Source organism: Tamandua tetradactyla, chromosome 4 (genome assembly GCF_023851605.1).
Source record: "Tamandua tetradactyla isolate mTamTet1 chromosome 4, mTamTet1.pri, whole genome shotgun sequence".
Lineage (NCBI taxonomy): Eukaryota > Metazoa > Chordata > Mammalia > Pilosa > Myrmecophagidae > Tamandua > Tamandua tetradactyla.
This window is the reverse complement of record NC_135330.1, coordinates 128,319,058-128,331,823: the sequence shown is the minus strand read 5'-3', so window position 1 is coordinate 128,331,823 and position 12,766 is coordinate 128,319,058. Positions and strand designations below refer to the sequence as shown.

The window sequence follows — 12,766 nt, the reverse complement described above, 5'->3', positions numbered from 1 at the left end:
GCTACAGCTGTCCACTTTTGGGTGGTCCCTGCATATTGTTCCAAACCACCTGTAAACCAAGCCCTAGTTTTCCCTTCCTCAGTCAACTGACTGTAAGGAATTCCCCAAGAGGCCATAGCGCTGGTCTGGGAAAGAGAAGATAATATGTCAGGAGTGGGGGCCATGGGCATTTGGGCCACTTATTCATGTAACCTACTTGTGCCTTCAGGACCTGCTTGAGCCTTATCTCTTATATACCTTTTCCATTTTATGATGGAGTGATGCTATATACACCCAACTTTATGACTTGATGGGTCAGACAACACCCAGTTCATGATAGGTAACTCAGGTTACATGGTAAATTAACTTGGTGTCCCATGGATAAGTGTTCAGTTTCTACTAAGGCTTAGTAGCAGACCAAAAGCTGTTTCTCAAAAGGAGAGATGGTAAGGCTTTGCCCCCAAATCGTAAAGTCTGCATTGTGATTCTCCTACAGAGGCCTGCCAAAGGCACCATGCTGTATCCATATTTGCCACTGACCAGAATCATTGGATTTGCTAGATCATATGGCCCAAGTGGAAGAGCAGCTTACACAGCAGCCTAGACATGTCACAGACCTGCTCTTGTTCCAGTCCCCACTCAAAACCAGCAGTTCTGGTCACTCAGCAAATGGACCAGAAATGCACACACAAATGAGGAATATGATGTCTCCAAAATCCAAGAAGGCCAACTAGACATTGTGTCTCTTTTTTGGTCATAGGAGGGGACAGATGCAGCAGCTTATCCTTCACCTTAGAAGGGATATATCAACATACCCTACACTGGACACTAGAAATTTTACTGAGGTGGAAGTCCCCTACATTTTTGTTGGATTTATAATCTATCCACTGTCACGCAAATGCCTCACCAATAAGTCTAGAGCCATTCCTATTTCTACCTCACTGTGTACAGTCAAGATGATATCATCAATATAATGGGACAGTGTGATGTCTTCTGGGGGGAAGAAACAATCAAAGTTTCTGAGGAGAAGATTATGACATAGGGCTGGAGAATTGATTTACCCCTAAGGCAAGACAGTGGAAGTATAAAGCTGAATGCAAGTTGTTTCTGGTGGTCATTACTGGCAGCTATTGAGAGAAAGACATTTGCCAGATCAACAGCTGCATTCCAGGTACAAGGTGGTATGTTGATTTGTTCAAGCAATGGTACCACATCAGAAACAGCAGCTGCAATTGGAGCCACCACCTGGTTAAGTTTGCAATATCTGTTGTCATCCTCCAAGACCCATTTGTTTTCTATACAGGCCAAATAAGAGATTTGAATGGGGATGTGTTAATAATTATCAACAATGCATCCTTCAAGACCTTAAGAGTGGCAATAATCTCTGCAATCACTCCAGGAATATGAATCACTACTTTGCTAGGTAGGGGGAGTTCTAGTGGCTTCCAGCTGGACTTTCCTACCATAATAGCCCCCACCCATGAGTTAGAGAACCAGTGTGGGGATTCTGCCAATTGCCGAGTATGTCAATTCCAATTATGCATTCTGGAACTGAGGAAATGAGCACAAAATGGGTCCAGGGATCCACTGTGAAATGGACATGAGCTAAAACTCCAGTAATCACCTGACCTCCATAAGCCCCTACTCTGATTGGTAAATCAGAGTGATGTTGTGGGTCTCCTGGAATTAGTGTCACTTCTGAGCCCATGTTTAATAATCCCCAAAATATGTGATCATTTTGTTTTTCTCAATGTACAGTCACCCTGGCAAAAGGCCATAGTTATCTGTGGGGAAGTCTGAGAGGAAAGTTAACAGTGTAAATTTTGGGCTGTATAAGTGCCCTTCCCCTAGAGAACTCAGTCCTCCCCTCATTCAAGGGGCTTTGGTTCTGTAAGCTGTCTCAAGTCTGGGAAATGATTAAGGGGCCAGGACTGCCTATTTTGTAATTCAAATTAGACTTCTGTTCATTTGACCTAGAACTCTTCTGTTTATACAGCTCAAACCAGAATTTAGTAGACTGCTTATTTATTTTACATCTAGGTCCCCTATGATATATTAGCCAATGCCATAAGTCTCTGCAAGTCAGATATTTTGAATGCTGCTTTGAGTCTGCTGTCCATTATGGTGGGCATGCCACCTTATCTTTGGTTATTAACTGTTGCCCCATGGCTTCTGCCAACTCAGGATTTGATCATTCCCATAGTTTTTAAGGGCTCCAGTTAAGTGACAGCTGTTCCCTCAATAATATCTGACCTATACAGAAGGGTGACTATAGAGCTCTGTAGGGATGATGGAGCTAGCCTCACAAATTTATTTCTCAAAATTCTGATGGAAGATGTGTCCTCTGGACAATCTTGGTGTGTGTGCGCAGGTTTTCTGTGATATATCCACTCTAACATTCTAATCTCTCTAAGTCTCTGGATCCCCTCATCTACATTATACTAGGGCAGTTCTAGAATTTCAATAATGTCAGCCACTTTTTGACCCATGTTTCAGCCAGCCATCCAAACTGTTAATGCCCTTTCTAATCCCTCAGCAGATAATACTGAATGCAGAATGTCTGCTTAGTGAGCCCTTATCAATAAATTCAGCTTGATACAATTTTATATTCTTTCCAAACTTATCCCACACCTTTCATATCCATTCCCACACATATTCCCTTGGTTTCTGCCTACATAGACTGGAAAACACATGAAGTTCTTTTGGAGTATAGCATATCTCTTCATGATTCACAGTTTGTACCTCACCTTTCAGGGCTTGTTTGGATTTTAGTCTAGTTAGAGATCTTGAAGAAAAGAGGGATGATAGGGATGGGTCATGAAAAGAAATAGAAGTGTCTTTCAAGCCAATTACCTCAGGGCATTCCATTGCAGTTTCATCTAGTGAAACAAGATTTGGCACTCCAGACAGAGGACTGGGGGCTGTTTCTCCAGGGAAGATGGTTACACAGTTAGCAGGCAGTGAAGTGTTACTTTCATTAGGTGGAGGTTGGATGGAAGACAACTCTAGGTGGTTGGGAGGCCAGGAAGCTCTTTCCCCAGGGCAGTTCATTACAGGTTTATCTAGCAAAGACTCAGAAGATTCCAGGGATTCTATTTCTCCAGAGCCATCATTATGAAGCCATATATCACCATCCCATGTTTCAGGATCCCGTTCTTTTTCAATCAAAGCCCTTACTTTAACAGAATATTTCCTGCAAGTTTGAGATTTTAATTTATGTTGCAAATTTGAATGAGGCTCTGTGTCTGGTTTTCAGAGATCTCAAGTCCCTAACCACAGGAAATAAGATTATCCACAGGAAATAAGATTTTCTTTCATGGTGTGCCAGTTTGAAAGGATGTATGTACCCTAGAAAAGCCACGTTTTAATCAAAATCCCATTTCTTAGAAGCAGAATAATCCCATATTCAATAATGTATGTAACTAGATCATCTCCCTGGAGATGTAACTTAATCAAGAGTGGTTGTTAAGCTGGATTAGGTGATGACATGTCTCCACCACTTTGGGTGGGTCTTGATTAGTTTCTGAAGTCCTATAAAAGAGGAAATATTTTGGAGAATGAGAGATTCTGAGAGAGCAGAAAGTGCTGCAGTACCACAAAGCAGAGAGTCCAGGAGCCAGTGACTTTTGGAGATGAAGAAGGAAAATGCCTCCAGGGAAGCTTCATGAAACCAGAAGCCAGGAGAGAAAGCTAGCTGATGATGCCGTGTTCGCCATGTACCCCTCCAGCTGAGAGAGAAACTTTGACTATATTCACCATGTGCCCTTTCACATGAGAAAGAAACAGTGAACTTCATCAGCCTTCTTGAACCAAGGTATCTTTCCCTGGATACCTTTGATTGGACATTTCTATAGACTTGTAACTGGGACATTTTCTTGGCCTTAGAATGGTAAACTAACAACTCATTAATACCCCATTTTTAAAAGTCATTCCGTTTCTGGTATATTGCATTCCGGCAGTGAGCAAACTAGAACAGATAGCAAACATGGAAACTTCTACATCATTCATATGGTCCTTAAGTTGCATATTTGAAGTGTTCAACTCATCCAATTCCCTCAACACTGCATCAAATGTATATAACAACAATCACCCAACATTATTATATCTCTTAATTCCACAAAACTCCATAAAGGTGTCAAAAACATTATCACCCAGAGCCTTGCCTCGACAAAGCATGCAAACACCAGAATCTAATGATGATACTTTGAGTATCTCTCTGGCCAACTCACCCCACGGTCTATCAGTGCCATCTTGATTACTGGAAATAGAGACATTAGTACCTCTGTGTCTAATCAGAGTAGAAAGTCAATAGTAAAAATCCATTTTTAAGATTCTGTTTTTCAAGAACAACTACCAGTACCAAGCTATATTTGTATGGATCCTCCAAAGAAAGAGAACCAACAGGAGAGATCTGTAAATATAAGATTTATAAAGGTGTCTCACACAACTGTGGAAAGGGAAGAGTCCAAAATCCACAGGGAAATCCATGAAGCTGGCAGTTCCAATGAAGAGTCTGGTTGGTTTCCATAGGAGGGGCTCATTGGCTGAAGAAGCAGTGAAACAGTCTCTCTTCTTCCTTAAAAGTCTTCAACTAATTGGATTATCTCCTTGGTGGGAGACATGCTTTAGTTGATCATAAATGTAATTGACCGCAGATTCAATCAACGGACTGATGATTAGCCTTCTGGTTTACTGACTAGCCACAAAATATTCTTGCAGGAATGGTCAGGCCAGTGCTTGCTTGACCAGACAACTAACCATCACCACTTGGCCAAATTGACACCAGCACCTAATTACCAAACCCCTAAATAGGGCAGGAAAATGTTCCAGGCCTTGACAATTTGGGATCTCTTTTTGTTAGTTAAGGGGCAGGTTTACAGAGAAAGCTCCAATGCCATGACCCAGGAGCATAGGGCCTGCTTAAGATTCAAGACAAGGCAGGATGACTGAGAACCCCAACCCCACCACCAACACTGTGAGATTAGAAAGCACTTGGCAAAAAACAACATCAGCGGCCACTGGGAGAGGGTCAAGTGCATGGAGAAAGACCCTCTCTGAGGTGCATTTACAGAAAGTAGGCTAAAAGCTATTAGTGCAAGACCATACAAAAATTCCCTCACAATCTAAGTCCTCCATAGCACAAAATATTACCTGAGAAACATGAAGCCCACAGTACCCTAAAAGTAACTATAACAACAACAAAACCAAAACCCAGATCAACTTCAACCCCTCACACTAATGACATAATAGGAGTGCCCATTTGCAGGCATGAGATGATTTATCTGTGCATCTACTGTCTACACACTATACTTGTCCATCAGTAAATATAATTAGACACAGAAAAGCAAAGTGCAACAATAACATCAAAAAACTTCTCAAGAGAAAATATAATCAACAGAATTAGAAATAGTGCTGAACTATTTATTTATAACTAAAATGCTAGAAATAAGAGGTATATTAAAGATTAGATAAAATGCCTCTGATAAGATCATGGGTAGAGTCAACACAGGTGAGAAAAAAAAAAATGGTAAATTTGAAGCCAGGTCAGTAGAGATTATCCAAAACAAATACAAAAAGAAAATTTGAAGGAGAAAAACAAAACTAGCTAATAAGGAAACAAACAACCAAGTGTATCCAATTTTTAAAGGATACACAGACAGGAAATCAAAAGTGGTGATAAAATGGTATCACAGAAACATTACTTAATGCAAATATAGGAAGAAAAAGAGAAAATACTATAATTATCAATTACAAGATGGTTAGCAAAACAGGTGATTATAATACAATCACAAATATAATTACATTTAATAAAACTGTGTAAAGACAGCAAGTAAAACAAAGATATGTCAAGTCGGGTACAATGTGAAGACCAAAAGATGTACTCTCCATTAGAAGGCAATTTTAAAAATAGAGACAGATAAGTAAAAAATAAAATGATGGGAAATATATAAGATTGAAGTATTTTTTAAAAAACTGGAGCGAAAATATTAATGTTAAGCAAAATCAGTTTCAAAACAAGCAATGTTTCCTAGGACAAAGAATAATAGTTTAATAATAAAAGGGTCAATTCACAAAAAGAAACAGCAGGTCTAAATGTAAATACACCAAAGAGCAGAGCTTTAGCATGTTAAGTAAAAAGAGGTAGAACTGAAAGGAGATTTAGAAAATTGCACAATTATACTTAGGAACTTCAACACATGCTCTTAGTAGAGCAATTAGAACAAGTCAGTAAGAGCATAGAAGAACAGGTAACACACCCCGTCATAGCCTTGATACCAGCCAAAAAGAGAACACATGTTCTTTATCACAACATCAAGGAAATTTCACCAAGCTAAACCTAAACTTAAACAAATATAAGTGAATTTTTTAAAAAATGAAATTATACCAATTATGCTCTCTCTCCTTAATAGAAGTAAATTAGTAATCATTAATAGAAAGATATCTTGAAAATCCCCAAATATCTGAAAACTAAAGAACACACTTCTAGATAATTCATGGCTCAAAGAAGAAGCCCTGAGGGAAATTTGAACAGAATTAAAATGAAACTCAATTTATCAAAATCTGTGGGATGTATATAAAACAATAATTAGAAGGGGAATTAAAGCATTAATTTTTTTCCTAGCAAAAAAGTCCTGAAATAATTCATTTAATCTTTCCCCTTAAAAACTAGAAAAATAAGGAAATTAAGCAAGAAAAAAAGTAAAAGGGCATAATAAAAATAAGAGCCAAAATAAATGACATTTAAAATAGAAAAATAATATAGATGACTATGAAAGTGAATTTTATTCTTTTCAATTGATTAAATGTAAAAATTCGGTCATAATGACCATGAAAATTGGAAGAGACATTAATCACCAATACCAGGATGAAAAATTGGAAACTGTATAGTGCTCCTATCCATATTAAAAGGATAATAAGGAAATATTAGAAATAATTTGCTGTCCATAAATTCATACAAATATGGAATTAATAAAGTTCTTGAAAGACACACCTGGCAAACTATTCAGGAAGCAATATATAACTGGCACAGTCTTCGACTTATTAAATTGTGCTGTATTCACAGTAAAAATACTATCAATAAATAAAACTGCAGGCCTAGATTGCTTAACTGGTGAGTTCTACCAAACATTTAAGGAAGAAATAATATCAACCTTACACAAACTCATCCAGAACAGAGAGGAGCAGCGCATACTTCTCAACTTATTTTAGGAGACTAGTAATCCCCTGATTCCAAAACCGGATACAGATATTCAGAGAAAAGAAAGCTATAAATAAATGTCACTTAGAGACTCAGGCCTAAAATTCCTAAATATATATTATTTAATTGAATATTACTTGTTAATTGAAACATTTAAGAGATATAAATCACCCTGTCAATGAACTAAAGACACAAACAAAACAATTACAACAACAACAACAAACCCTCAAGAATTGTAGAAAAAACATTTTAGAAAATTTAACATCCATTTCTGAAAGAATCTAAGCATAGGAGGGAACTTCCTTCCAGATAACAGGCATCTACAAAATCTCTACTACTAACATTATGCTTAATGATAAAAGAATAAAAAATTTATGTTTTTCCTTTTTAAAATCAGGACAAATCAAGGTTGCCCTCTAACACTATTCAGTGTCACATGTCCTAGCCAACGCAGTAGGAGAAGAAAAAGAAATCAGTCTTCCAGATTAAGACATGAGCGCATTAATGTTATAGGATACAAAACAAATACATCAATATCATTTGCATTTCCATATAATAGAAATGAAGGAATCATTCATTATAGTATTGAAAATCTAAATAAAATCTAAAATATGCAGGATCTGAATATTGAAATCAGCAAAACGGTTTGAAAGAAATCAAATTAATAAATGGGTAGACATCCTGTTTCCGTGGATTATAGGATATAATATCGTCAAGATCTCAATTTTCTTCAATTTGGTCTATAGACTAAATGAATTTCCAATTGAATAAGAAAATCCCAGTACAGTTCTCTGCAGATATGAACAATTTCTCATTCGGATTCTGAAGTGTATATGGAAAGGTGATTCTGAAAAGCATATGAAAAGGTGTGAAGCAAGAACAGCCAAAGCAACTTCAAAAAGAAAAATGAGGGTGGCGGAGTCTCAGAACCTGTTTTCCAGACTTATGCTAAAGATAAAGTTCTCAAGAGAAAGTGGGAATGCTCAAAGTAGAGACACAAAGATAAAAGAGAACAGAGCGTGGAGCCCAGAAACAGAACCTCATATATATACATGACCATTTCTGAAAGGTTTCAAGGAAATGCAACAAAGAAAAGATAGCGTTTCAATAAATGGTGCTAGAAAAATTGGATGTCCATAAAAAAATTAACTGTAGGATTCCTGGAAGAAATCTAAGATGATAATATTAGTGAGTTTTATTTTGACAAAGGCTTTTAATAAATGAGACCAAAAGCACCATCAAAAAGCATAAAAGCAAAAAAAGTTTGACAATTTAAACTTCATCAAAATTAAAAACTTTTTTTGAAAGTCACATAGAAAATGAACTGAAAAAATATTTCTAAAGCAAATATATCTGATAAAAGAATATGTAGAATATATGTATTTATATTATATGCAGATATATAATAATTAATCAGATAAAAACAACTAAAATAGGGAAACATTTTAAACAGATATTTCAGCAAATAGGAGGTGAACAGATGGAAGATAAGTAGAGGAAGAAAAGCTCAATAAAAGTCATTAAGCAAATACAAGTTAAAGCTACTACACAACTTTCAAATGACACAAAAAAATGGATGATACCATTCTTGCTGGCAAGAATGTGGAATAAATGGAATTCTAACTCTGATAATTCTTTATGGGTGGGAATTGAAAATGGTACGATGGAAAACATTTTCATAATTTATTAAAGTTAAGCATATAAACACCATAATACCCAACAATCTCACTACTAGATAATCACCCAAAAGAAATGAAAATACTAATGTAAAACCTGAAGTTGAACACATACAACTACTGGAGTGATGATAAATGTTCTATTTCTATGTATGTTATCTTTTTTTTCGATTTAATATGTTTGTCTCTTCTACCTCACTATTGTTTATATATTACAGAAGTGAAGGGATGTGTCCCCTTTAAATTTCTCAACTTTTGAGAACTAGAATTCTCTTAATGTGGTCCTCAGTACTTTATAAAAGGATAGTGGCCAACTGGTTGTCGGCGATAGAGATCAAAAATATCTTCAGATATTAAAAATAATAGAAAGACTCTGTTTATTATAAATTAGAATCTGTACTTTTAAAAATATTTTATGAGAAGTACCTGTGGCAGTTAACAGATAGATCCTTATCATTGAAGGTAGCAAGGTTATTTAATTTGATAAATGGTAGTGTGCCAGGTGATGCTTGAAATGAAAAGATATTAACAGTATATCCTCTTGGATCATAAATTAGATTCCTAGATTTCTGGGCAATATTTTGAGTTTTTAGGTTCTTTATATAATTTTAACTTTAAACATTAATTTATATTAGTATAAAATTATGATGGCTTATGATTTTAATGTGACAGTTACTTGAATTTCTCACTTTAAGTCATAGAATGCAAAAAAACCCTCAAGCTTATGGGAAGATACCTGGGCCACATGCTCAGGTCCATTTCTCAGGCACCTGCAATAGTCTTCTACCTTTTCAGTTCTAATAATTACCATATCCCAATACTTTAGATACATATTTGTCAACATAATAATTTTGACCAAAAAAAAAGAGCATTTGGAGAATCTAATTTGACCTCTACCTTAATCCATGAGTTTGAGATAATTTAGGGATAATTGAGGTCATTACAAAATATGATGGAGAAGTTTCAATTAAGCCAGCCTACTTTAAACTCTGATGGCATTTGGGTTATTAATATGCAACACTGAATCAACACATATCTTAATTGGCCACTCATAATTGTCCAGATTGGAACTAGATAAAACCTAAACAATATTACAGAAAAGTAAAATTTTAAAATGATTTTCAATGTCAACGCATTGACTTTTATTTAACATGATTAATCATTTCCCATACACTTATCACTATTACGTCTAAACGTAAGTTGCATTAAAATTGATGGGATTTTATTTCTATTTCCTGAATCTTTGCCATTGAAAAGTTGTTGTCAGAGTTATCTTAAAGACAAAATTTAATAACTTGCTCCTTTCTGTTTAGACCCTATTATTTACTCTAAGTTCTGTTTGAATTGTTGAGATCACTCATTATGACAATAGCATTATTAGTATTCTAGAAGTTTAATATCACTCATTTGAACAAATAACAAAAAATAAAATGTAATTACAAATGCATAAAGCAGTGACTGTAGGATTATGCTGATAAAGTATAATAATCTATTTCAATTTATTCATTAAATATAGACTTAGAAGAGTGTTTTATTACTTCTTCTAGTTTATTTGACATAATGTAGTGAATAATGGAAGAAATAGCTTTCTACTTATGTGCAAATATTATATAAGGAAAAATCTTTTCAAGTATTGCATTTATTAACATTTCTCACCTTTTGAAATCCAGTTTTTTTGTGTTTGCTCGTCTAGGTAATGGAAGAATAATGCTCAACATATATGAAACATATGCAGTAATATACCTGAGAAAGTGTTTTTTTTCACAGAATAAATTAAAAACAAAACAATGAATATGGATGATTCAAAAAGGGTGAACATTAAAACCAATTGTTATTCGATTGTGTGAGTGTGTGCCTGTGTGTGTGTGTGTGTGCAATAGTAGAATATTGGGGCAGCAAAATTAAGGCTATTCCCATTGAAACTATGTTTTATTTATGACTTAAAAACAGATTTCAGGGAAATCTTAAAATGTCATAAGAATTAAGTGTAACATAAATAGAAGAGATTTCTTGGGTTATATTTTAAATAAGCAAATTTAAGTTTGATTCCAGTGAAAATCCTATGTTTAATTATTAACCAAATGTCATATAAGTTGGCACACATATAATTATTACACATATTTTATTATTAATTGGCATTAATCTGACCTTGATTATCTGTTCCTACTGAAAATCATCCAGGGTACTGTCAATAAATCATTTTATTCTGAAATTATATAAGATGCTGACAGTGAATGGAATACTTTGAAACTATTATTTTTTAGGTTATTATTGTTTTATTTTTGTATTTTTCAGAATCCTGATTATTACTTGTTATTACTGATTTTCCTCAGTGCATTGTACTTTTTTCTTCACTATACTTGATATGATCTTTACTCATATTACTCATATTATATTCAGCAACTCCAAGGAATTCACTATTCTCTTCTTCCATTTATAATACTTATAATGGCTAATACACCTATGCTTTAAACTGTGCTCATTCTACCAATAGACGGCATTGTTACAAATGACTGAAACCTGCCCAGCGGCATGTGAGAACTCTAAGCATAGTCCAAAGGAAAGAGTGAGAATGCTCAGAGTCTTAGGTGTGTGAAGCCTGTTGCTCTCCACTTCATCATGTGAACACAGGGTCAGGCACAAGGCGAACTTTCAGCGAGTGACTGCTTTATGATCTAGCAGCACACAGGCAAGGCAGAATATCATCCCATAACAGCCAATCTCCCAGGGATGCCAAATGCTGGCATCAGGGTTGGTGGATGGTGGCTTTGCAGGGCCCACTGGGTGACGAAGAGAGACACCTGTACTGCCCAAAAGGAGGGATTTATGCCCCAGGGGCAGGGGCCCTGCCACTGAGCAAAAATCACAAAACGACCTTTGTGCAGAATTCCTGTGCTGGGAAAACAGTTGGGACTGCTTGTCACTGGTTTTCGGTTATGATGCTGTCATAAGGTCACCTAATGCCTCTTCAGAATTGTGGAATAGAAGCATGTTGAAACATCTACGTGCAAAGAAAGCTGGAGGGGAATAGGTGAGGGTTGGGAGATGGCCACTAGGTATGTCTGTGACCTCTCAAAGTGGAGTTATTTCCTCTATGTGAATGCTCCCTGGACTGGTGATGAAAAGCCTGAATTTTGGTATTCAAGCAGGCATAGTCAACCCTCACACTGGCTGGTGTGCCAGATGTATACAAGGGACTATGGTGAACCAGACTTGAAATGAGGAAGACAAGTTTTAGCATCTAGAAAAGATGGAGAACATTAGATTATTAGTGTTCCCACAAAGGTAACAGAGCTGAGAGCACACTTCTCAAAACCATGAAGAGTCGTAATTCAGGTGAGGGGAATTATGGCTCAGTGGGTAGTTGTGCCTGAATGGCATCCCTGAGATACCAGATGTCAAGCTTATGAGAGAAAACACTGATTGCAATGCTGATGCTACTCTTGAAATGCTGTAAAATAATGGCTAAATTGAATTAAGAACTGTGTGGGCGTGGGTAGGTGAGTTGAAGAAATCAGTGCAATAGGCGCAAGGATGCACAAGCACAGGCTGTGTGAACTGTTGGTTAGGGACATGGGAAATGATCTACCCAGGAATATTGCACACATTATCTCATTCAATCTTTAAAGCAGTCCTCTAATGTGTATTTTTTAGCAGTAAGAAAACAAGATTAAATATCTTTCTTGGTGCTCCAAGTAGCCTATCTGGTTTATTGGAAGACATTGTTTAAACTTAGATCTAATTTCCTAAAAGTAAACAGCTCCATAATTTGAGAATACAGATTCTATAAAATATATTGTCAGGATGGATGTATTTAAGATAAGATATATTTGGAGGTCCATATTATTCTACGGTTTCTTGTTGTATCTGACATACTAATTACATCATCCATTTAGGCCACTGAATGGGATTA

The 12,766-nt window shown here is 36.0% G+C and overlaps 1 long non-coding RNA gene across 1 annotated transcript in view; it reads left to right on the top strand.

Moving 5' to 3' along the window:
- LOC143679346 (uncharacterized) overlaps window positions 1-10,860 on the top strand; it is a 40,455-nt gene extending 29,595 nt beyond the window's left edge. The window contains exon 3 of the long non-coding RNA XR_013173671.1: window positions 10,547-10,860. This is a non-coding gene — a long non-coding RNA (uncharacterized LOC143679346). The remainder of the gene's footprint in view (window positions 1-10,546) is intronic.
- Window positions 10,861-12,766: the final 1,906 nt, after the last annotated feature.